Raw genomic sequence first — 26,942 nt, forward strand, 5'->3', positions numbered from 1 at the left:
GCCAGTAGAAGGTAAGAATTTCATTGTTTATTGTGATGCATCATATTCTGGTTTAGGTGCAGTGCTAATGCAGGAGAAGAAGGTAATTGCCTATGCTTCAAGGCAATTGAAGGTGCATGAACGTAATTACCCGACTCACAATTTAGAGTTGGCTGCGGTTGTATTTGCATTGAAGCAGTGGAGACATTATCTATATGGGGTAAAATGTGAAGTGTATACAGATCATCGCAGTTTACAACATGTATTCACTCAGAAAGACTTGAACTTGAGGCAGAGGAGGTGGATGGAATTGCTAAAGGACTATGATATCACTATTCTTTATCATCCAGGAAAGGCTAATGTAGTGGCTGATGCCTTGAGCAGAAAAGCAGGGAGCATGGGGAGTTTGGCTCATTTGCAGGTTTCCAGACATCCATTGGCTAGAGAGGTTCAAACTCTGGCTAATGACTTTATGAGGTTGGAAGTAACTGAGAAGGGAGGATTTTTGGCCTGTATGGAGGCAAGATCTTCTTTCCTTGACAAGATTAAAGAAAAGCAATTTGAGGATGAGAAGCTGAGTCGAATTCGTGATATGGTCTTGCGGGGAGAGGCCAAGGAAGCCGCAATTGATGAGGAAGGTGTCTTGAGGATTAAGGTGTGGGTATGTGTGCCCCGTATTGATAATTTAATTCAGACTATTCTTGCAGAGGCTCATAGTTCGAGGTACTCTATACATCCTGGTGCAACCAAGATGTATCACGATCTGAGACAACATTATTGGTGGAGCAGAATGAAGCATGACATTGCTAATTTTGTTGCCCATTGTCCAAATTGTCAGCAAGTAAAATATGAACACCAAAGGCCTGGAGGGACACTTCAAAGAATGCCCATTCCTGAATGGAAGTGGGAAAGGATTGCAATGGATTTTGTGGTTGGACTTCCTAAGACTTTGGGTAAGTTTGATTCTATATGGGTGATTGTTGATAGGTTAACTAAGTCTGCTCACTTTATTCTAGTCAAGGTGACTTATGATGCAGAGAAGTTAGCCAAACTCTATATCCGCGAGATTGTTCGATTACATGGAGTTCCAGTTTCTATCATATCAGATAGAGGCACGCAATTTACTTCTAACTTTTGGAGAACCTTGCATGCTGAGTTAGGTACTAGATTGGATCTTAGTACTGCATTTCAACCTCAGACCGATGGACAGTCTAAAAGGACGATTCAAGTGTTGGAGGATATGCTTCGTGCATGCGTGATAGATTTTGGCGGTCATTGGGATCAGTTCCTACCCTTGGCGGAGTTTTCGTATAATAATAGCTATCACTCGAGTATTGATATGGCTCCATTTGAGGCATTGTATGGGAGGAGATGTAGGTCTCCTATTGGTTGGTTTGATGCGTTTGAGGTGAGACCTTGGGGAACTGATCTTTTGAGGGAATCCCTAGAAAGGGTGAAATTTATTCAGGAGAAGCTTCTAGCAGCTCAGAACAGACAGAAGGAGTATGCAGATCGAAAGGTCAGGGACATGGATTTTATGGAGGGAGAGCAAGTGTTGTTGAAGGTTTCACCTATGAAGGGTGTGGTGAGATTCGGTAAGCGAGGTAAGCTCAGTCCGAGGTATATTGGGCCGTTTGAAGTTCTTAAGCGTGTTGGAGAGGTGGCCTATGAATTGGCTTTACCTCCAGGTTTGTCTGGGGTGCACCCAGTGTTTCATGTGTCTATGCTAAAGAAATATCATGGTGATGGAAATTATATTATTCATTGGGATTCGGTCGTGCTTGATGAGAATTTGTCTTATGAGGAGGAGCCTATAACAATTCTTGATAGGGAGGTCCGTAAGTTGAGGTCAAGGGAGATTGCGTCTATGAAGGTTCAATGGAAGAATCGTCTGGTTGAGGAGTCCACCTGGGAGATTGAGGCTGATATGCGTGGAAAATATCCTCATTTGTTCATCGAGTCAGGTTCCATTTTCTATCCTCACTCTTCTTTTGACCGTTCGGGGATGAACGGTGGGTAAATTGGTATCTGTTGTAACGACCCATTAGGTCGTTTTGAGTATTAGAAATTTGTAGTTCATAAAAGACTTATCCCATAAATTTTAATTGGATATTTTGGACTTTTCCATAAGTATGATTATTTAGTTGAGGGGTAACTTTAGATAATTGATTTAATTGGTGGGCTAAAATGATAATTTATTAAATACCCTATATCACTTTATTTATTAAAATAAGTTAATAGGGATTAGTATTTCTTTTTTTTTCATACCATAAATTACTGGTGCCCTAAGACGGAAGGATCAACGACGACGGCAGCATTCAGGTAGAAATCTTATCTTGAGCACTAATGTTGGATGAATATTTTTAAAGAAGGAATTGTCTTTGTATGTGTAAATTGATGCTAGAGTACATAATTTGTATATTATATTATTGGGTGGCAGATTAAAGCTCATGATTGAGGGCTAATGATTAGTCAATAATTATATAATGTTGAGAAAAGAATTGAGAGGGTTACATATGATGAAATTGTTAGAATATAATAACAAAGGTTTAATACATTCGGTGTTAGTTATTGTCTATTTCATGAATTTAATGGTTGAAATAATTATCTATTAGAAAAATTTATTATTAACATAATTAACTGTAGGTAGTATTTTCGAAAACTTTTGAATTGCAAATATTAAAGCTAAAACTACTCCTACAGATGAGTTGCTCTATTTCAAACTTTTGGACTTTAATTTACTTTACTTTTGATATATTTTATTTCTTTAATTATCATACTATGATTCAAGTTTTTATATATTGAGATAAGTAAATAAATAATAAGGTATGATATTATAAAAAATGTTATTAGAGTTATGTTATTTGGAGGAATTGAAACTTAACCCTAGACTTGAATTTAGGAATATGAGACTTGAGATATTAGTTGGTATCAAAACTTAGGAATTTGATTATAAATTTGGATGAGTTGTTGGGTTTAGGTTAAACATATAAATGATATTGGTGTCTACGGACTAGTTTACTTATAAATAATATATATATATTTGATAGATTGGAAACGGTCTGAGGCATTGAAGAAAGGAAAGACATTGGTGGATTAGCTTGCTTTACTTCGGATCTTCGATTGAGGTAGGTTATGGTTTTATTCTATATCATAGATAGGCTCTTAATAGTGATTGATATTCATTGAGTAATATGTGTGAAGTTTACTACGCATTTAATTGTCGTGGTTTGGATGGTTGATATGTTGTTGTGATTGGTCTAAAATTTCGAGGCCATGAAATCCATAATCTTGAACTTGCCCCATCAAAAATGGTGCCTTGAATAAAGAAGGCTTGATGAAATATTGTTAATGAAGTGGAATGTAATCGTAAGGAAGGATAAATTAATTATATGTGGATCGGGTGTCACGTTCTGACACGGTATATTTGGATCGGGTGTCACATTCCGACACGGTATATTTGGATCGGGTGTCACGTTCCGACACAGTATATTTGGATCGGGTGTCACATTCCGGCACGGTAATATTAAAGGGAAATAAATTAAAATTACTTAATGCTACCCAATCTCCAAAAACTCATATTTCAAAGAGTGTGGTGTAGAGGCTTGAGTCCTCATGTGTGATCTTGATATTGTTGACCGGTTATGTAATTGTTCGTTGGTTGCCACCTGTTAAGTGTTGTTGTTGATTTCCCACTACTATTTTATGTATATTGATTTCTATTTTGAGTCGACCGATGATACCTACTCAGTACATGTTGCCCTGTACTGACCCCTACGTATATCTTTCTTTGTTTTATTTTGTGGAGTGCAGCGAGTCTTCCATCGGCTTCGACTCGACCTCAGCTCTAGTCAGTCTCCAATTCAGAAGATTTCAGGGTGAGCTACCCTTCTAGCTCGTGATGGAATTTCTCGGTTATGGCATGGTGTCTTTAGTTTTCGGACACATTTTGTTATTTGTTTATTCTGGTGTTTGATATTTCCAGACTTAGATTTAGAATTTAGATGTCCTTAATGTGATGACTTTCAGATTTTGGGGAACGTCAAGTAATAGATTTTAGTGACTTTTGTTATTTCTGACTTTAATAAGATTGAGCTTCCGCAGTGTTATCGTGATTTATAAGTTGAATCGTTAATCTAAGCTGGGGTTTGTATCATTGGTTCTCCCACCTAGGATGTTAAGTGTGGGTGCCACTCACGGCCCATTTTGGGTCGTGACACTATATCTATATCGTTAAAATTTTCATCGCACCTTAGTGAGTTAGTTATTCTATCAAATTTATCTTCACTACTTTCTTGTCTAATCTTTATATCTAAAGTTGACATATTTTGTATAATATCTACTTACATGTCTTTAATATCTATCATGACTCTGATACCAACGGAGACAGGGGGTCCAGAAAATCACTAGTTTGATAAGTCAAGTATCTGGGTAGGTATATTTTCATATCTAATAATGTTACATTTAATGTTAAAAGATAACAACGAAGAAATAAAAGATTCTATTATTAGGACAAAAATTTTTTTAGAAGATTACGATGATGTCATAAAAGGACTAACGAATAATATAAAATTTATTAAAATTGAGATTGAAACTCATCCTTCAAGTATAGGATAATGAAATGACAACCCTCCTTTGCAGAGATAAGAGTAGATAACCGATTATATTGGACATCTCAAAGAAATTTTAAAAATGCTAATATAAAAGACGAGGCTCTTAAAAGATATTCACAAAGATTAGATCGTACTATGCCCGAATAGAGAAAGAGAGTACAAGAAAAAATACTTGCTAATAATGAAGATATAATAAATGAAAAATATAATATAAATTTACTAAGAAATTGTAACACCCCCTAAAATGTTGTATGTCGGTATTTCAATTCTCGATGAAAATGATAATATCTCTGTATTTTGGGCATAACTTTTCATCGATTAATCCAAATTAAGTGATTCAAATTTCTGAGAAGAATATATCTTACGATTCGGAGTTTAATTAGATCAAATAAATTAATCTTTGCAAGACATAGTGTTGTGACAGAATGAAGTGTTTGTAGAATAAAATTCATATCTCGATGTAGCCTGCTCCAAATTGGATGATTCTTGAACTAACTAAAACTAGACTTCTATATCTTCAATTCTTATGAAGAATCAAATCCTAATAAGGAATTTATCTTGTTCAAACGCAGCTTTGAAAACGGATATTTCATTAAAAGAGATCTCATCTCACCTACCATAGAAAAATCTAGAACCATTTGACATCATCCATGACATTAAAATCCTCCATTGAATTTTCAAGATCATCCTTTGTAATTAATTTTATTTATTGTTAAGTCCCTCCTCTACACCTATAAATACCCACTTTATTTCCTTATTTTATTCATCAAACTTTCTTAAGCAACTCTTCTCTCTATATACTTCTTTATTCATTCTCAAATATAGTTTTAGTTTTAATAGTACAAAAATACTACTCTGGTGATTCTTATACTCCGGATAGTACACAAAATGCTCCAGCGAGAAGAAAAGGCTAGGGGTCCAACAGTGTTCCAATTCGGAGTAAAACTTCGGATTTAAGGTATGTAACGCTTTCATAGCATCGGATTGAGTTCGTCCATGCACCCAATATTTAAATTAATTATAATTGAGTTATAGTTGAGTTTTATCCAAATTTTGAATTCTAAATGAATTAATTATTCTTCTATTGAGTTAGATATATTTATGCATTAATATTATTATTATTGTTATCTCTCATATTATTGGAATTATTGTTCATGGCTACTTTTTCATGAATCCTAATTAATTTGATGTTCATGAATATTTTTACACATGTTTTGAGTAAAGATGTTGGCTTTTTAATATTTTTATTGATAAAAAGAATGATATGAATTAATACTATATATGTATTTTATTGAGTTTTGAAAGAGCAAAAGAGTTGAGTTTAAATGAATTTGAGTAAATGATGTTTTGAGCAAAATGTTTTGATGAGATATACATGATGTTTTTGAAGTATAATGATTGATGAAGAGGTAATGATATGAGTTTGATGATTTAAATTAAAGTCCAATGAGACTAGATGATGAGATTAATATGAGCACATATTTTGAGAGTAGTATTGACCACCGAGTTGGGTAAGAGTTTATTTGACTCAAACCCCAGAACTACGTAGCCAGTGTAGGATGGAGGCTATGCCTCTTAAGTCCCAAAAAGAGGACTTTGGTGAGTGGATCCAAGATGGTGATGTCCTTTACCCTGGCAAAGTATTGGATGGATGTGGCAACAACATCGCTTCGTTGTATCATCGCTAGCTCATAAGTGATGGTTATCGGTTAGAGAAACTCCCAACTGAGTAAACATTTCTTATTATTATTTTAAATTTGCATTACATATTAATGTTGAGATGATGTTGAGTTTTGAGCTGAGTTTTCTTGAGAGGAATTTTTTGATATATGTCCTTATCTTCCTGCCATTTTACATACTCGTACATTCCACGTACTGACGTCATTCAACCTGCATCGTTTTATGATGCAGATACAAGTTTTAGAGATCCTCAACAGGCGTATCATTGAAGATCATTATTTTTCAGCTATTTGGTGAGTCCTTCTTGTATTCGGAGGAATTCTCTATTCTTTTATTATTTTTGAGTATTATGTTTCTCTTAAGTTAGACATTGACATGTCATTGGCACCATCTAAGAGTATTAGAGTCTTCATAGACAGAGTTTGATGATGTAATCAGAGTAGTTCTCCTTAAAAACTACTTCTTCTAAGAATTATCTATTTTTCCTTTGATGTTGATGATGACAAGCCCACATTAGTATTCTTAAGTCTTCCACTGATGAAGAAATGAGTAATGAGACCAAGTGGTTCTCTCGAAAGTCAGATATGGTTTCTGAGTGCCGGCCACGCTTAGGAAAATTTACTTCGGAAATTTAATAATTAAAGAAATTCAAACTTTGAAAGATATACTAAATCAAAAAGAAATAAATATTGATAAAGAACCTATAAATAAAACTTTAGATATCATAGGATCCCATATTTCAAAAATAAAAATACCAGAAGGATATGAAAGAAATAATCTAAAATGGTAAGCTCTGATTCAAAAAATTCAGAAATAGATAGCCTTATAATAAATATAAAAGGAACCGAGTTAAAAAATGAAGGCGATATGATTAATTTAAAAATGGATACCGTCAAATCAGAAGAAGTAGATTTTAATCCTAATATTACTGAGCTCCCTACTCAGGCTAAAACCAGTTGAACAGGTTTTAATAGACCCACCAGGTCTTATGCAGGTATAAATGCTGCATTAAGAAAAAAATATAGTCACACACCGGTAGGATCAATGAAAAGTGAAGCGATTAATCCATTTGGAATATATCTAAATTTAGATTGCATTAATAATACTGAAGAAACTATAGTGTCACGACCCAAAATGGGCCATTAGTGGCACCCACACTTAACCTCCTAGGTAGGAGAACCAATGATACAAACCCCAACTAATAAATATGACAATAACGCAGAAGCTCAAATAAATACGTTTTCCCCAAAACCTGAAAGTCATCACATCAAGGACATATAATTCTAAAATACTAAGTCTAGAATGTCAAACACTAAAATAAAATAAGTGACATAGTTCGTGTCTGAACACTAAGGACATCATGTCATGACTAAGTGTCACGACCCAACCCTAGGGCTGTAACATCCCCTAAAAACGTTGTATACGATGTTTCAATTTTTGCCTAAACATGATATAGCCTCTGTATTTTTGTCATAAATTTTCATAGAAATATCCAAATTGAGTGATTCAAATTTCTAAGTAACCACAAGATCATTACCTACAACTTTTATGAAGACCATATTTAAAGATTCAGAGGTTAAGTAGTTCAAATAAATTAATCTTTGTAAGGTAGGATACTGTTACGAAAATGAGTGTTTATAGAAGAAAATTCATATCTCACTGTAGGTTTATCCAAATTGGTTGATTCTTGAACGATATGAAACTAGACTTCCATATCTACAATTCTTATGAAGACATCAAATCCTAATAAGGAATTTATCTTATTCAAACGTAGCTCCCAAAACGAGTATTTTGTCAAAGATAACTCATTTTACCTACCATAGAAAGATCTAGATACATTTGACATCACTCATGACATAAATTGTCCTCCATTTAACATCATCCATGACATCAATATATTCCACTAAATTTTCAGATTTTTATTTATAATTATTTTATTTATTGTTAGGTCCTCTTTCCCACCTATAAATACCCACCTTATTTCCTCAGTTTATTCATCAAGCTTTCTCAAGCAAATCTTCTCTCTATACACTTCTTTACACATTCTCAAATATAGTTTTAGTTCTTAGTAGTGAAGAAATACTATTCCGGTAATTCATATATTTCGGGTAGTACACAAAACGTTCCGGCAAGGAGAAAAGCTAGGACTCAAGAGTGGTCATTAAGTCTTCCGGTACCAACTAAAGCTTCGGTTTCCAGGTATGTAAGGTTTCAATGAGAGTATTCCTTCCACTCTCATGTCTAAATTATTTTGATTATATGATAAATTATATTTATTTTCTTTAAGCTTTACTCTAAGTTATGTGGTGTTTATCCATGAATTCTTCCATCCATATAGTCCAAAAACTCTTTCAATTAAGTCTCTTGATTTCAAGTAATATTTTTGTTATGGTAATTTTTACTTTTACTTAATAGTATGAATCATGGTTAAACTAATGATTATTGGTCTATTTTGATACAACATAAATTTATATGTATGAATTGATGAATTGCAAGTAATTTATTTATTTATATTTTTAAAGGTTGTTGAAATTCATGGTGGGTTGTTTAAAGCATGATTTTTAATTAATGGATTTCAAAGTATTTATGAATATTTATTTACATACATATTTGCAAGTTGAAGTGATTTGAACCCACCTAGTTTTACTATGTTTTTAATAAAGTTTGACTTGAAAGCTTTGACTCCAAATAAATGTTTATGAAAGCAATATCCATGATCAAAAAGGGAGTCTTATGAAATGAAAGAATGATGAAATGATATGAATGATGGATTCTTTATGCAATAAGGACAATTCTTGCATATTTGAATTATCAAATGTTTTAATGAGCTATTCTACCGAATATGATATTTGAATTCTCAAGTTATATGCTATGAATATTTTGAAGTATTAAACTATTCCGTGGGATTGACTTAGCACCGAATGAGGCATTGAGGTGGGATTCGGTAAGGGAATCCTAGTAGCAACCCCTTGTCTCATTAACTATGTGCCAACATAGGAGCCCTTGTAGGCTTAAGCTAATGGATCCATAAATAGCCCTTAAAGTTAAAGTTAAAGAAATGAATGAAGTTGACGGAGTTCTACCTGGCAAGTAGTCTCCCCGGCCAATGTAGGGGGTTATGTTGGATTCCATGTAATAGCTCGCATGGTCTTAAATGTCGGTTATGGTTAGCTTCCCACAAACTGAATGTTTTAAAGGATATCCATATGATTTATTATGCATGTATTACATTATGTTCCATATTACATAAATGTTATAATATTTTCTCAATGTTTATGCATCCTTACATACTTAGTACATTCAAAGTACTAACGCATACTCTTTTGCCTATATGATATCACCATGTAGGGATCAGTGCTCCTCCTCGTTCTCCTCCACGTGGCTAGTTGATATTCCATTGAAGACTACTTTTGGTGAGTTCCCATGTTCCGGGAACAATACTCCTTTATCTTTCTAGTTTATGATATGTTAAGATATTTTACTATGGAATTTCTTCTATTATGATTGAGGGTGAGCTAGGGACTTGTCTTAGCCCCGTTAAATCTAATAGTTAGAGGTATTGTTGGACATATGTAAGTTGAAGATTTATTATGATTTTTGCTTGTTTATTTATCATCATTACCTATGAAAGGCTAAAAGAATGCTAAGAGACTTGTTTGAGGTACTTTCGGGTTCCTCATTCGCCATGTCACGTCTAGGCCCTAGGCTCGGGTCGTGACAAACTTGGTATCAAAGCCCGAGGTTTTGAATGATCCTTGGAAGTCCAACATACCGCATCGAATAGGTTCTTGTTCATGGTTGTGAAGCGTGCCACAATTATGAATAAGAGACTATGAGACGTTTAGGAAAATTTTCACTTCTTTCAAATTCATGTCGTGCCTTAGAGTGTCCTAAGCTTTCCTTTAACTAATGACCCATTTTGTGTTCTCTAGATAATGACTCATGGAAGACCACCTCAAAGAGCAAGGGTTGACGATGAGGACCAAACTCCTCCGATTCCTAATGCCCAACATCATGAGGACGGGGTAACCCATGCCGAGTTTCGCAGTGTTATTACTTTGTTAGCTCAAGTCGTAGCTAACCAAGGGAATCTAGGTGTTCCTCCTCCCCAAATGCAAAATCCAGCCTCTAGAATTCGGGATTTCCAAAGGATGAATCCACCCGAGTTCGATGATTCTAAACTAGATGAGGACCCTATGGAGTTCATTAATGAGGTGTACCGGATTGTGGCCATCATGGGTGTGCCACCAAATGAGAAGGCCGATCTAGTGGCCTATCAACTCAAAGGTGTGGCTCGAGTGTGGTATGAACAATGGGTTGTTGAGAGGGATGAAGAAATAGGGCCGATAGGATGGGAAGAGTTTAAAGGTGACTTCTTAGATCGCTTCTTCCCATTGGAGCTAAGGGAGGCCAAAATCCAAGAGTTTATCAACCTCCGTCAAGGAAGTATGAGTGTGAGGGAGTATGCTCTCAAATTCACTAAGTTGTCAAAGTATGCTCCCTTCATGGTCTCCGACCCAAGAGCTAGAATGAGCAAGTTTATTTCTGGTGTCTCAAGCTTGGTGTCCAAGGAGTGCAAAACAGCCATGTTGGTCAAGGAGATGGACATCTCTCGGTTAATGACTTATGCAGAACAAATCGAAGAAGAGAAGCTTAGAGAGAGATCAAGGGGGTTCAAAAAGGCTAGAGTGGATGGTGGAGGGTTTAACCCTCAAAGGTCTGATCATGGTAACAATGGCAAAGGCCAAGGTGGGCAAAGATTTGTGGGACAAGGTTCCACCAATACTCCTCCTCCAAAGTTCAACAAGGACAAGAGTGGTAAACCAATGATTCCAAGAGAGAATGTTGCTACTCAAACTTTCCCCACTTGCAAGAAGTGTGGAAGGACTCACAAAGGGGAATGCTTAGCCGGCTCCAATGCATGCTTTAAGTGTGGCAAGCTGGGCCACCATGCTAAGGATTGTAGAGATGGTGGTGGTAGGACTCAAGGACAAATTGCTCATGGTCAACAAGTCCAAGGAGGTGTCCAACGCACCAACCGCTTTTATGCCTTGCATGGGAGATAAGAGGTTGAGGATGCACCTAATGTCATTACCGGTATGTTAAAGGTCTTTCCTTTTGATGTGTATGCACTATTAGATCCGGGTGCAAATTTATCTTTTGTTACTCCATTCCTTGCTAATAGATTTGATGTTTTACCTGAAATGTTATTAGAGCCCTATTTGGTGTCTACCCCCGTTGGTGAGTTAGTTATTGCTAGAAAAGTCTATAGGGGTTGCCTTGTGTCTATCTTGCAATAAGTTATTCCTTGTGATCTTATTGAGCTTGACATGATAGATTTTGATGTCATTCTTAGGATGGATTGGTTACATGTATCTTATGCTTCCATAGATTGTAGGAATCGTCGAGTCAAATTCCAATTTCCAAATAAGCCTGTGATTGAATGGCAGGGTCATGATTCGGTGGTGAAGGGTCAGTTTATTTCTTATCTTAAGGCCCGCAAAATGATTTCTAAGGGATGTATTTACCACATTGTGAGGGTTAGGGATGTCAACTCCAAAATTCCTTCTCTTGAGTCAGTTTCTATAGTCAATGAATTCCCCGATGTATTTCCCGATGACCTTCCTGGTGTCCCTCCGAAAGGGAAGTTGATTTTGGTATCGATCTCCTCCCTGATACCCAACCTATCTCTATTCCTCCTTACCGCATGGCCCCAGCAGAATTGAAAGAGCTAAAGGAACAATTAAAGGACTTGTTAGAGAAGGGGTTCATAAGACCAAGTATTTCGCCATGGGGTGCTCCCGTTCTATTTGTAAGAAAGAAGGATGGGTCACTTCGAATGTGCATAGACTACCGACAATTAAATAAGATGACCATTAAGAACAAGTACCCACTCGCTAGAATAGATGACTTGTTTGATCAATTTCAAGGGGCAAGTCACTTCTCCAAGATCGACCTTCGGTCCGGCTATCACCAACTACGGGTAAGGGAGTGTGACATTCCCAAAACAGCATTCCAAACAAGGTATGGTCACTATGAGTTTGTGGTGATGAGTTTTGGGTTGACGAATGCACCGGCGGTGTTTATGGACTTGATGAATAGGGTGTTCAAACCTTACCTTGATACCTTTGTAGTAGTTTTCATTGATGATATTTTAATTTACTCTCGGGGTGAGGAAGAACATAAAAATCACTTGAGAGTTGTGCTTCAAACACTGAGGGATAGACAATTATTTGCAAAATTTAGTAAGTGTGAATTTTGGTTAAAGGAGGTAGCATTTCTTGGTCATGTAGTGTCCGGTGATGGAATCAAGGTTGATCCTAAGAAAATAGAGGCAGTTAAAAATTGGCCTAGACCATTGTCTCCTTCAGACATTAGGAGATTCTTAGGTCTAGCCGGGTACTATAGAAGGTTCGTCAAAGGCTTTTCTTCCATCTCATCTCCTATGACAAAATTGACCCAAAAGAAATCCAAATTCATATGGACAGATGAGTGTGAGAAGAGTTTCCAGACCTTAAAAGATCAACTTACCTCTGCTCCTATTTTAACTCTCCCAGAAGGATTAGAGGGGTTTGTAGTTTATTGTGATGCTTCAAAGATTGGTTTAGGTTGTGTCTTAATGCAAAACGACAAGGTCATAGCCTATGCTTCTAGGCAATTAAAGGTGCATGAGCGTAACTACCCTACCCATGACCTTGAATTGGCGGCCGTTGTTTTTGCTCTGAAGATTTGGAGGCATTACCTCTATGGGGTGCATGTGGATGTGTATACTGATCATAAGAGTCTTCAGTATGTGTTCACCCAAAAGGACCTTAACCTAAGGCAAAGAAGGTGGCTAGAACTCCTTAAGGACTATGACATGAGTGTGCACTATCATCCGGGTAAAGCTAATGTGGTTGCTGATGCACTTAGTAGAGTGTCTATGGGGAGTATGGCCCATGTGGATGAAAGTAAGAGGGAGTTGGTGAAAGATGTTCACCGATTGGCTAGATTAGGGGTGAAGTTGTGTGGTACTAATGATGGGGGTATGGTTGTTCAAAATAGGTCTGAATCCTCTTTGGTGGTGGATGTTAAATCCAAGCAAGATCTTGACCCAAAGTTTATCGAGTTAAAGAAGTTGGTAAAGGAAAAGAAGATAGAGGTCTTTTCCCAAGGGGGAGATGGGGTACTATACTATCAAGGTCGGATATGTGTTCCAAATGTTGATGGCTTAAGGAGTTTGATCATGATGGAGGCTCATAATTCTACATACTCCATTCATCCCGGTTCAACGAAAATGTACCAAGACTTAAAGGAGTTGTATTGGTGGGGTGGCATGAAGAAGGACATAGCAAGGTTTGTGTCCGAATGTACGAATTGCCAACAAGTGAAGGCCGAACATCAAAGGCCGGGTGGCCTAGCCCAAGACATTGAAATCCCAACTTGGAAGTGGGAAGATGTGAATATGGATTTTGTAGTGGGTTTGCCTCATACCCGGAAGCGTCATGACTCAATTTGGGTAATTGTTGATAGAATGACTAAGTCAGCTCACTTCCTACCGGTTAAAACTTCCTATAGTGCCGAAGACTATGCCAAGTTGTATATTCGGGAGTTGGTGAGGTTGCATGGTGTGCCATTATCCATTATTTCGGATCGTGGTACCCAATTCACTTCTCACTTCTGGAGATCATTTCAAAAAGGCCTCGGTACTAAGGTAAAGTTGAGCACAGCATTCCATCCTCAAACGGATGGGCAAGCCGAAAGGACGATTCAAACACTAGAGGATATGTTAAGGGCTTGTGTGTTGGAGTTTAAAGGGAATTGGGATGATCATCTACCTCTCATCGAGTTTGCCTATAATAATAGTCACCACTCAAGTATTGAAATGGCACCGTTTGAGGCTTTGTATGGGAGACGATGTAGATCACCGGTAGGTTGGTTCGAAGTAGGTGAGATGACCTTGTTGGGCCCCGATTTGGTACTTGATGCTTTAGAGAAGGTGAATATCATTAGAGAAAGGTTGAAGACGGCTCAAAGTCGTCAAAAGTCCTATTCTAACACTAGAAGAAGGGATCTTGAGTTTAATGTGGATGATTGGGTGTATCTGAAGGTTTGACCCATGAAAGGTGTGGTTCGATTTGGTAAGAAAGGGAAATTGAGCCCTAGATATGTAGGGCCTTATAGAATCATGAGACGTGTTGGTAAGGTTGCATATGAGTTGGAATTACCATTGGAAATGGCCATGGTTCATCCGGTGTTTCACGTGTCTATGTTGAAAAAACATGTGGGTGATCCTAGTTCCATTGTACCTATGGGAGTAGTGAATATTGAAGAAAACTTGACCTATGAAGAAGTTCCTGTGGAAATTTTGGACCGGCAAGTTAAGAGATTGCGGAACAAAGAAATTGCGTCTTTTAAAGTCCTTTGGAGGAATCAACAAATAAAAAGTGCAACATGGGAAGCGGAAGCGGATATGATTAAGAGATACCCTCATCTTTTCCCCTCTACCCAAACCTAAGGTATTAAGTTGTCCTTGCTCAATTACTTGAAATCCTTACAACTTTTCTTGTCATATGCTTGCAAAATTATGAAATATATTTTAAACGATATTTTAAATTACACTGTTGCATTAATGATAGGTTGTTTGTTAATACTCTACTCTACTCAAGCTAAGTCTTTTCTCATTCGAGGACGAATGTTCCCAAGGGGGAGATAATGTAATATCCCCTAAAAACGTTGTATACGATGTTTCAATTTTTGCCTAAACATGCTACAACCTCTGTATTTTGGTCATAACCTTTCATAGAAATATCCAACTTGAGTGATTCAAATTTCTGAGTAACCACAAGATCATTACCTACAACTTTTATGAAGACCATATTTTAAGATTCGGAGGTTAAGTAGGTCAAATAAATTAATCTTTGTAAGGTAGGATGCTGTTACGGAAATGAGTGTTTATAGAAGCAAAATCATATCTCACTGTAGGTTTATCCAAATTGGTTGATTCTTGAACGATATGAAACTAGACTTACATATCTACAATTCTTATGAAGACACCAAATCCTAATAAGGAATTTATCTTATTCAAACGCAGCTCCCAAAAAGAGTATTCTGTCAAAGATAACTCATTTCACCTACCATAGAAAGATCTAGATACATTTGACATCACTCATGACATAAATTGTCCTCCATTTAACATCATCCATGACATCAATATATTCCACTAAATTTTCAGATTTTTATTTATAATTATTTTATTTATTGTTAGGTCCTCTTTCCCACCTATAAATACCCACCTTATTTCCTCATTTTATTCATCAAGCTTTCTCAAGCAAATCTTCTCTCTATACACATTCTCAAATATAGTTTTAGTTCTTAGTAGTGAAGAAATACTATTCTGGTGATTCATATATTCCGGGTAGTACACAAAACATTCCGGTAAGGAGAAAAGCTAGGACTCAAGAGTGTTCATTAAGTCTTCCGGTACCAACTAAAGCTTCGGTTTCCAGGTATGTAAGGTTTCAATGAGAGTATTCCTTCTACTCTCATGTCTAAATTATTTTGATTATATGATAAATTATATTTATTTTCTTTAATCTTTACTCTAAGTTATGTGGTGTTTATCCATGAATTCTTCCATCCATATAGTCCAAAAACTCTTTCAATTAAGTCTCTTGATTTCAAGTAATATTTTTGTTATGGTAATTTTTATTTTTACTTAATAGTATGAATCATGGTTAAACTAATGATTATTGGTTTATTTTGATACAACATAATTTTATATGTATGAATTGATGGATTGCAAGTAATTTATTTATTTATATTTTTAAAGGTTGTTGAAATTCATGGTGGGTTGTTTAAAGCATGATTTTTAATTAATGGATTTCAAAGTATTTATGAATATTTATTTACATACATATTTGCAAGTTGAAGTGATTTGAACCCACCTAGTTTTACTATGTTTTAAATAAAGTTTGACTTGAAAGCTTTGACTCCAAATAAATGTTTATGAAAGCAATATCCATGATCAAAAAGGGAGTCTTATTAAATGAAAGAATGATGAAATGATATGAATGATGGATTCTTTATGCAATAAGGACAATTCTTGCATATTTGAATTATCAAATGTTTTAATGAGCTATTATACCGAATATGATGTTTGAATTCTCAAGTTATATGATATGAATATTTTGAAGTATTAAACTATTCCGTGGGATTGACTTAGCACCGAATGAGGCATTGAGGTGGGATTCGGTAAGGGAATCCTAGTAGCAACCCTTTGTCTCATTAACTATGTGCCAACATAGGAGCCCTTGTAGGCTTAGGCTAATGGATCCATAAATAGCCCTTAAAGTTAAAGTTAAAGAAATGAATGAAGTTGACGGAGTTCTACCTGGCAAGTAGTCTCCCCGGCCAACGTAGGGGGTTATGTTGGATTCCATGTAATAGCTCGCATGGTCTTAAATGTCGGTTATGGTTAGCTTCCCACAAAATGAATGTTTTAAAGGATATCTATATGATTTATTATGCATGTATTACATTATGTTCCATATTACATAAATGTTATAATATTTTCTCAATGTTCATGCATCCTTACATACTTAGTACATTCAAAGTACTAACGCATACTCTTTTGCCTACATGATATCACCATGTAGGGATTGGTGCTCCTCCTCGTTCTCCTCTACGTGGCTAGTTGATATTCCATTGAAGACTACTTTTGGTGAGTTCCCATGTTCCGGGAACAATACTTCTTTATCTTTCTAGCTTATGATATGTTAAGATATTTTATTATGACATTTCTTCTATTATGATTGAGGGTGAGCTAGGAACTTGTCTTAGCCCCATTAAATCTAATAGTTAGAGGTATTGTTGGACATATGTAAGTTGAAGATTTATTATTATGATTTCTGCTTGTCTATTTATCATCATTACCTATGAAAGGCTAAAAGAATGCTAAGAGGCTTGTTTGAGGTACTTTCGGGTTCCTCATTCGCCATGTCACGTCTAGGCCCTAGGCTTGGGTCGTGACAATGGTGATATCATATAGGCAAAAGAGTATGCGTTAGTACTTTGAATGTACTAAGTATGTAAGGATGCATGAACATTGAGGAAACATTAAAACATTTATGTAATATGGAACTTAATTTAATGTATGCATAATAAATCATATATATATCCTTTAAAAGAATCATTTGTGGGAAATTAACCATAACCGACATTTAAGACCATACGAGCTATTACATGGAATCCAACATAACCTCCTACGTTGGCCGGGGAGACTACTTGTCGGGTAGAACTCTGTCAACTTCATTCATTTTTTTAACTTTAACTTTAAGGGCTATTTATGGATCCATTAGCCTAAGCCTACAAGGGCTCCTATGTTGGCACATAGTTAATGAGACAAGGGGTTGCTATTAGGATTCCCTTACTTAATCCCACCTCAATGACTCATTCGGTGCTAAGTCAATCCCACGGAATAGTTTAATACTTCAAAATATTCATAGCATATAACTTGAGAATTCAAACGTCATATTCGGTAGAATAGCTCATTAAAACATTTGATAATTCAAATATGCAAGAATTGCGTTAGTACTTTGAGAATCCATCATTCATATCATTTCATGAGACTCCCTTTTTGATCATAAATATTGCTTTCATAAACACTCTTGAGTCCTAACTTTTCTCCCCGCCGGAACGTTTTGTGTACTACCCGGAGTATATGAATCACCGGAATAATATTTCTTCACTACTAAGAACTAAAACTATATTTGAGAATGTGTAAAGAAGTGTATAGAGAGAAGATTTTCTTTGAGAAAGCTTGATGAATAAAATGAGGAAATAAGGTGGGTATTTATAGGTGGGAAAGAGGGACCTAACAATAAATAAAATAATTATAAAGAAAAATCTGAAAATTTAATGGAATATATTGATGTCATGGATGATGTTAAATGAAGGACAATTTATGTCATGAGTGATGTCAAATGTATCTAGATCTTTCCATGGTAGGTGAAATAAGTTATCTTTGACAGAATACTCCTTTTCAGAGCTGTGTTTGAATAGGATAAATTCCTTATTAGGATTTGGTATCTTCATAAGAATCGTATATATAGAAGTCTAGTTTTATGTCGTTCAAGAATCAACCAATTTGGATAATTCTACAGTAAGATATGATTTTTCTTCTATAAACACTCATTTCCGTCACAGCATTCTGTCTTACCACAATTAATTTATTTGACCTACTTAACCTCCGAAATTTAAAATCTGGTCTTCACAAGAGTTGTAGGTAAAGCTCTTGTGGTTACTCAAAAAGTTGAATAACCCAATTTGGACAAACTTATAAAAAGTTATGCCCAAAATACAGAGGCTGTATCATTTTTCGGCGAGAATTGAAATATCGTATACAACGTTTTTAGGGGATGTTACGTAAGTATTCCTAAAAAGCTTTGTACTTGATTTTTAGCGACTAATTTATCTGTGAAAACAAATATCTTTTTGACAATATGGCGTTGTAATTTTATACCATTTCCGTCAATTATCATTTCTAAAAATTCTATCTCATTTTTTAATAAGCTTGCTTTCTTTTTAGGAAGTGTTAATCCATTTTCTATGCATATTAGTAAATTTATTTAAGTGTATTAAGTGTTCTTTGATACTATCATATAGAACTAAAATATCATCAACGTAAACAAATATATAGTCATAATCTTTAAAGATATTATCCATTTTTATTTAAAATATCTGTGGGGCATTTTTTAATCCAAATGGCATGACTAACCATTCATATTTCCCTTGAGGGGTATAAAATGCAGTATAATTAATACTATCTTTATTCTTTTTTATCTGCCAAAATCTGCTTTTATAATCAAATTTAGAAAATATCCTTTTGTTAGTAGTTCTATTAATTAGACTTTCTTTATGAGGTACGAAATATCCATCAAATATAGTATTATTATTTAATTTTTATAATTAATAACCATTCTTGGTTTATTTCGTACTATCTCTGCATAATTTCTAACCATGAAAGCTGGTGAACTGTGAAGGGAGTTACTAGGTCTTATTATTCTAAGACTTAATAATTCCTTAATCTGTTTTTCGAATTCTTCTTGGTCATCGGGGTTGTATTTCATTGATTTTACTCTAATAACTTTATCTTTATCTTTTATTTCTAACTTGGCTTCTATCTTATTTTTATCCCAAAATTCTAAAGGATTTTCTGAAAAACATTGTTCTAGCTTTTGTTTAATCATGTCTAAACTTTCTTCTAATTTATTAAAAGTTATTTGATATTCTAACAAGTTGTTAGATTGTTTATTTATTGTTTGAGGGTTGTCCCAATCCGTATCGTATTGAAGTAAAGGAGTACTTTTTGGAAAAATTGGTTTATCTTGATATCCTATATCACCACGCTGTGCTGTGCGGGGTTTAAAGTGAATAAGTAATCTTTTGGAGTAAGCAGTTTTAAATCGTTTTACCACAATAATATGTTGGCAAGGAGTTTTGAATTTTATTTGAAATAAAACTGTATCATATAAAACAGTATGAAACATTTCAAAAAAGTTGTTGCCTAATAGACTATCTTGTCCAGTATTATGGAAATAAAATAGAGGATATTTTATTAGAAAATATCCTAGTAGTATAATCACTTGAGCAATGCCTTTAGACATTATTATGATATTATTAGATATATCTTTTCCCTTAGTGATGGGTAATTCTTGATGGTATTCTTTGGGAAATACTTTTGGTCTATAACAACATATTCCTGATCCATTATCTATATAGGCAGCAAAATATTCTGCTTTGTAATCTTTATAGGTTATTCCTATTGGTATATAGATACTATATGGACTTGTCATTTTGATATGAAAATTATCTTATCGTCGTAAGTAATCTTGATACCATGATCAAGTATATCATATGGTTTTACACTATCTAGGAAAGTGGTTCCAAGCAGTATTTCTAACATGTCATTATTTCCTTCTAGTTCAACCAATAGTCTTATAGGTATAGTGTTATGTTTGAATTTTAAAATGGTTTCTATCATGTTTGTTATTTCATGTCTTTTTCTATTAAAATCAGTATAAAGATGATTATCTTTTAGTTTATATTGTTGGAGATGGTTACATAGCCTAAGGCTAATGTAATTTCCACTAGCTCCTGTATCTAATAGGATGTTTATGGGATTGAATTGTATACCATTAAAATATTCTCCCTTTATCTTATAATTTTTTATTTCATCATTTTTAGCTTCTAAGATAGGTTGTCTACTCTTTCTGATTGTGTTCTTCTTATCATCACTACAGGTTTATGACTCCAGTTTCCTCAAAGGATAATCGAGAAGTGGAATCGTGTTGGTTGTACAAAGGTTTAGATTGTAAATCTAAATCTAATAGTGTATCTTCTAATTCTTGTATCTGTATTATACTAGACATTTGTATTTGACTAACTTCCTCAGTTAGATGGGATAATCTATTGTCTCTTTTATGGCAAAGCAATCTGAATGATGTTTATTAGAAATAGCATATGAGATTACGTATGTTATCGAATAGGGTCTATTGTATTTATGAAAGAAATATTTTCTTTTAAAATCTTGTACTAAGCTTAAAGTTTTATCAAAGTCTTTATCTAGAAGATGGTATGAAATTTTAGGATAAACATTAAATTTAATCTTTCCGTATTGTAAATTTCCTCTTAGTATTCCTAAGCAGGCTTCTTTCTTGTTTATTATCATATTATCTATAATAGCTAAATCTATTGGGGTATCTAATCCTTCTCTAAATGTGGATTTTATTATTATCTGGATTGCTCCTATATGTATCCATCCTAGAGTATTTTGATTTTTTGTTTTTATTTTTCGTAATTTATCTTGAATATCTTTTTTGGATAATAAAGGAATTATTATTTTATTAGAAGTAACAGAAACTTCTAATGCTCTTTCTTGGATATTTAATCTATAAAATAAATGATGTTGTCTTTTTCTTAATCCGAATCTATCAAGTATCAAATCCTGAGTAGTTAGTTATAGAAAACTTTTCTTTTTATATTTGTTTTAATTTTCTTTTATCAATAAAAATATCTTGTTTATATTCTCCAATTTGTTCTATCGTTTCTTCTATTATATGTGTTTCTATTTCATTATTCATTTTGACTGTCTTCTTCTGACGAAGAATAATAATCCGTATCAGTTAATATAAATATTGTATCACCTGATTCAACTTCTTCAAAATTATTTAGTTGTATAAATTCTTCTAAATTTATCATTTCTTCGATATCTTCATCGATTTCTATTTTCTTATTATTATTACCAAATTTCTTTGGGCATCTATTGGCATAGTGTCCTAACTCTTTGTAGTAGTAACATCTTCATTCTTTTGGATTTTTTCTTTTATTATTCCTTTTGTAAAAAGGTTTTTTAATATCGTGTACATCCTTTCTTTTTGTAATATCTAGCCTTTTTCTTGTTAAAATATTTTTTCTTAAAGAGTTTCTTTTTCTTATATTTTCTTTTAATCTTTTTGTAATAATACGGACTTTCACATCCAATCATTATAGGCATTTTAGGATTATCACAACATAGACTAACTTTCTTTCTTAATCCTTTTGTTACTATTAGCTAATATAGCATCTGCACACCATGTATTAAGCTTATCTTTTAAATGAGTTATTCTTTTTCCTAAAGTATCGGCTGTTCCAAGATTATAAGTACCTATTAACGTTTTACCCCAAAGGTCTGGTATCTTAGTGGAAAGCATCGATAAATACATTTCTGTATTTTTAACTCTGTTATAAACATAGTAATAATAATCTTGAAAGAAACAAATATATTTATCTATTTCACACATATCACATAATTATAATCGTAACAAAGCAATTTTATATTTTTTAACCATTGCAGGGTCTTTTAAAATATTACCTTCTCCGGCAAATTCTAATCTTATAGCTTCAGTAGCTCTTATAATTAAATTAGCAATATTATCATTGGCACCAAAAATATCATTTCTAGTGGCATTATTTAAGTTTTGCCAAAATCTTAACACATTATTTAACAGACTTCGTTCTATAAAATGTTTGGTGGTGTCATAATCTATTTTATATACTGTTACTACTATCCTTAAAGAAGTTTCCTGTCACGACCCAAGCCTAGGGCCTAGACGTGACATGGCGAATTAGGAACCCGAAAGTACCTCAAACAAGCCTCTTAGCATTCTTTTAGCCTTTCATAAGTAATGATGATAAATAAATAAGCGGAAATCATAATAAATCTTCAACTTACTTATGTCCAACAATACCTCTAACTATTAGATTTAATGGGGCTAAGACAAGTCCCTAGCTCACCCTCAATCATAATAGAAGAAATTCCATAGTAAAATATCTTAACATATCATAAACTAGAAATATAAGGGAGTATTGTTCTCGGAACATGGGAACTCACCAAAAGTAGTCTTCAATGGAATATCAACTAGCCACGTGGAGGAGAATGAGGAGGAGCACTGATCCCTACATGGTGATATCATGTAGGCAAAAAAGTATGCGTTAGTACTTTGAATGTACTAAGTATGTAAGGATGCATGAACATTGAGAAAACATTAAAACATTTATGTAATATGAAACATAATTTAATGTATGCATAATAAATCATATATATATATATCCTTTAAAACATTCATTTTTGTGGGAAATTAACCATAACCGACATTTAAGACCATGCGAGCTATTACATGGAATCCAACATAACCCCCTACATTGGCCGGGGAGACTACTTGCCGGGTAGAACTCCGTCAACTTCATTCATTTCTTTAACTTTAACTTTAAGGGCTATTTATGGATCCATTAGCCTAAGCCTACAAGGGATCCTATGTTGGCACATAGTTAATGAGACAAGGGGTTGCTACTAGGATTCCCTTACCGAATCCCACCTCAATGCCTCATTCGGTGCTAAGTCAATCCCATGGAATAGTTTAATACTTTAAAATATTCATAGCATATAACTTGAGAATTCAAACATCATATTCGGTAGAATAGCTCTTTAAAACATTTGGTAATTCAATTATGCAAGAATTGTCCTTATTGCATAAAGAATCCATCATTCATATCATTTCATCATTCTTTCATTTCATAAGACTCCCTTTTGATCAAAGATATTGCTTTCATAAACATTTATTTGGAGTCAAAGTTTTCAAGTCAAACTTTATTGAAAACATAGTAAAACTAGGTGAGTTCAAATAACTTCAACTTGCAAACATATATGTAAATAAATATATATAAATACTTTGAAATCTATTAATTAAAAATCATGCTTTAAACAACCCATCCTTAATTTCAAAAACCTTTAAAGAGATAAATAGAGGAATTTCTTGCAAAGCATTAATTCATACATATGAAATTATGTTGCATTAAAATAGACCAATAATCATTAGTTTAACCATGATTCATACTATTAAGTAAAAATAAGAATTACCATAAGAAAATATTACTTGAAATCAAGAGACTTAATTGAAAGAGTTTTTGGACTACATGGGTGGAAGAACCCATGGATAAATACCCACATAACTTAGAGTAAATCATAAAGAAAATAAATATAATTTATCATATAATCAAAATAATTTAGGCATGAGAGTGGAAGGAATACTCTCATTGAAGCCTTACATACCTGGAAACCGAAGCTTTAGTTGGTACCGAAAGACTTAATGACCACTCTTGAGTCCTAGCTTCTCTCCTTGCCAAAACGTTTTGTGTACTACCCGGAATATATGAATTACCAGAATAGTATTTCTTCACTACTAAGAACTAAAACTATATTTGATAATGTGTAAAGAAGTGTATAGAGAGAAGATTTGCTTGAGAAAGCTTGATGAATAAAATGAGGAAATAAGGTGGGTATTTATAGGTGGGAAAGAGGACCTAACAATAAATAAAATAATTATAAATAAAAATATGAAAAATTAGTGGAATATATTGATGTCATGGATGATGTTAAATGGAGGACAATTTATGTCATGAGTAATGTCAAATGTATCTAGATCTTTCTATGGTAGGTGAAATGAGTTATCTTTGACAGAATACTCTTTTTGGGAGCTACGTTTGAATAAGATAAATTCCTTATTAGGATTTGGTGTCTTCATAAACATTGTAGATATGGAAGTCTAGTTTCATATCGTTTAAGAATCAACCAATTTGGATAAACCTACAGTGAGATATGATTTTTCTTCTATAAACACTCATTTCCGTCACAGTATCCTACCTTACAAAGATTAATTTATTTGACCTAATTAACCTCCGAATCTTAAACTATGGTCTTCATAAAAGTTGTAGGTAATGATCTTGTGGTTACTTAGAAATTTGAATCAATCAATTTGGATATTCTTATGAAAAGGTATGACCAAAATACAGAGGCTATATCATGTTTAGAAAAAAATTAAAACATCGTATACAACGTTTTTAGGGGATGTTACATTATCTCCCCCTTGAGAAAATTCGTCCTCGAATGAGAAAAGACTTAGCTTGAGTAGAGTAGAGTGTTAACAAACAACCTATCATTAATGCAACAGTGTAATTTAAAATATCGTTTAAAATATATTTCATAATTTTGCAAGCATATGACAAGAAAAGTTGAGATGTAAGGATTTCAAGTAATTGAGCAAGGACAACTTAATACCTTAGGTTTGGGTAGAGGGGAAAAGATGAGGGTATCTCTTAATCATATCCGCTTCCACTTCCCATGTTGCACTTTCTATTTGTTGATTCCTCCAAAGGACTTTAACAGATGCAATTTCTTTGTTCCTCAATCTCTTAACTTCCCGGTCCAAAATTTCCATAGGAACTTCTTCATAGGTCAAGTTTTCTTCAATATTCACTACTCCCATAGGTACAATGGAACTAGGATCACCCACATGTTTTTTCAACATAGACACGTGAAACACCGGATGAACCATGGCCATTTCCAATGGTAATTCCAACTCATATGCAACCTTACCAACACGTCTCACGATTCTATAAGGCCCTACATACCTAGGGCTCAATTTCCCTTTCTTACCAAATCGAACCACACCTTTCATGGGTGAAACCTTCAGATACACCCAATCATCCACATTAAACTCAAGATCCCTTCTTCTAGTGTTAGAATAGGACTTTTGACGACTTTGAGCCGTCTTCAACCTTTCTCTAATGATCTTCACCTTCTCTAAAGCATCAAATACCAAATCGGGGCCCAACAAGGTCATCTCACCTACTTCAAACCAACCAACCGATGATCTACATCGTCTCCCATACAAAGCCTCAAACGGTGCCATCTCAATACTTGAGTGGTAACTATTATTATAGGCAAACTCGATGAGAGGTAGATGATCATCCCAATTCCCTTTAAACTCCAACACACAAGCCCTTAACATATCCTCTAGTGTTTGAATCGTCCTTTCGGCTTGCCCATCCGTTTGAGGATGGAATGATGTGCTCAACTTTACCTTAGTACCGAGGCCTTTTTGAAATGATCTCCAGAAGTGAGAAGTGAATTGGGTACCATGATCCGAAATAATGGATAATGGCACACCATGCAACCTCACCAACTCCCGAATATACAACTTGGCATAGTCTTCGGCATTATAGGAAGTTTTAACCGGTAGGAAGTGAGCTGACTTAGTCATTCTATCAACAATTACCCAAATTGAGTCATGACACTTCCGGGTATGAGGCAAACCCACTACAAAATCCATATTCACATCTTTCCACTTCCAAGTTGGGATTTCAATGTCTTGGGCTAGGCCACCCGGCCTTTGATGTTCGGCCTTCACTTGTTGGCAATTCGTACATTCGGACACAAACCTTGCTATGTCCTTCTTCATGCCACCCCACCAATACAACTCCTTTAAGTCTCGGTACATTTTCGTTGAACCGGGATGAATAGAGTATGTAGAATTATGAGCCTCCATCATGATCAAACTCCTTAAGCCATCAACATTTGAAACACATATCCGACCTTGATAGTACAGTACCCTATCTCCCCCTTGGGAAAAGACCTCTATCTTCTTTTCCTTTACCAACTTCTTTAACTCGATAAACTTTGGGTCAAGATCTTGCTTGGATTTAACATCCACCACCAAAGAGGATTCAGACCTAATCTAGACAATCAGTGAACTTCTTTCACCAACTCCCTCTTACTTTTATCCACATGGGCCATACTCCCCATAGACACTCTACTAAGTGCATCAGCAACCACATTAGCTTTACTCGGATAATAGTGCACACTCATGTCATAGTCCTTAAGGAGTTCTAGCCACCTCCTTTGCCTTAGGTTAAGGTCCTTTTGGGTGAACACATACTGAAGACTCTTATGATCAGTATACACATCCACATGCACCCTATAGAGGTAATGCCTCCAAATCTTCAGAGCAAAAACAACGGCCGCCAATTCAAGGTCATGGGTAGGGTAGTTGCGCTCATGCATCTTTAATTGCCTAGAAGCATAGGCTATTACCTTGCCTTTTTGCATTAAGACACAACCTAAACCAATCTTTGAAGCATCACAATAAACTACAAACCCTTCTAATCCTTCTGGGAGAGTTAAAATAGGAGCAGAGGTAAGTCGATCTTTTAAGGTCTGGAAACTCTTCTCACACTCATCTGTCCATATGAATTTGGATTTCTTTTGGGTCAATTTTGTCATAGGAGATGAGATGGAAGAAAAGACTTTGACGA

This window comes from Solanum dulcamara, chromosome 6, assembly GCF_947179165.1.
Source record: "Solanum dulcamara chromosome 6, daSolDulc1.2, whole genome shotgun sequence".
Lineage (NCBI taxonomy): Eukaryota > Viridiplantae > Streptophyta > Magnoliopsida > Solanales > Solanaceae > Solanum > Solanum dulcamara.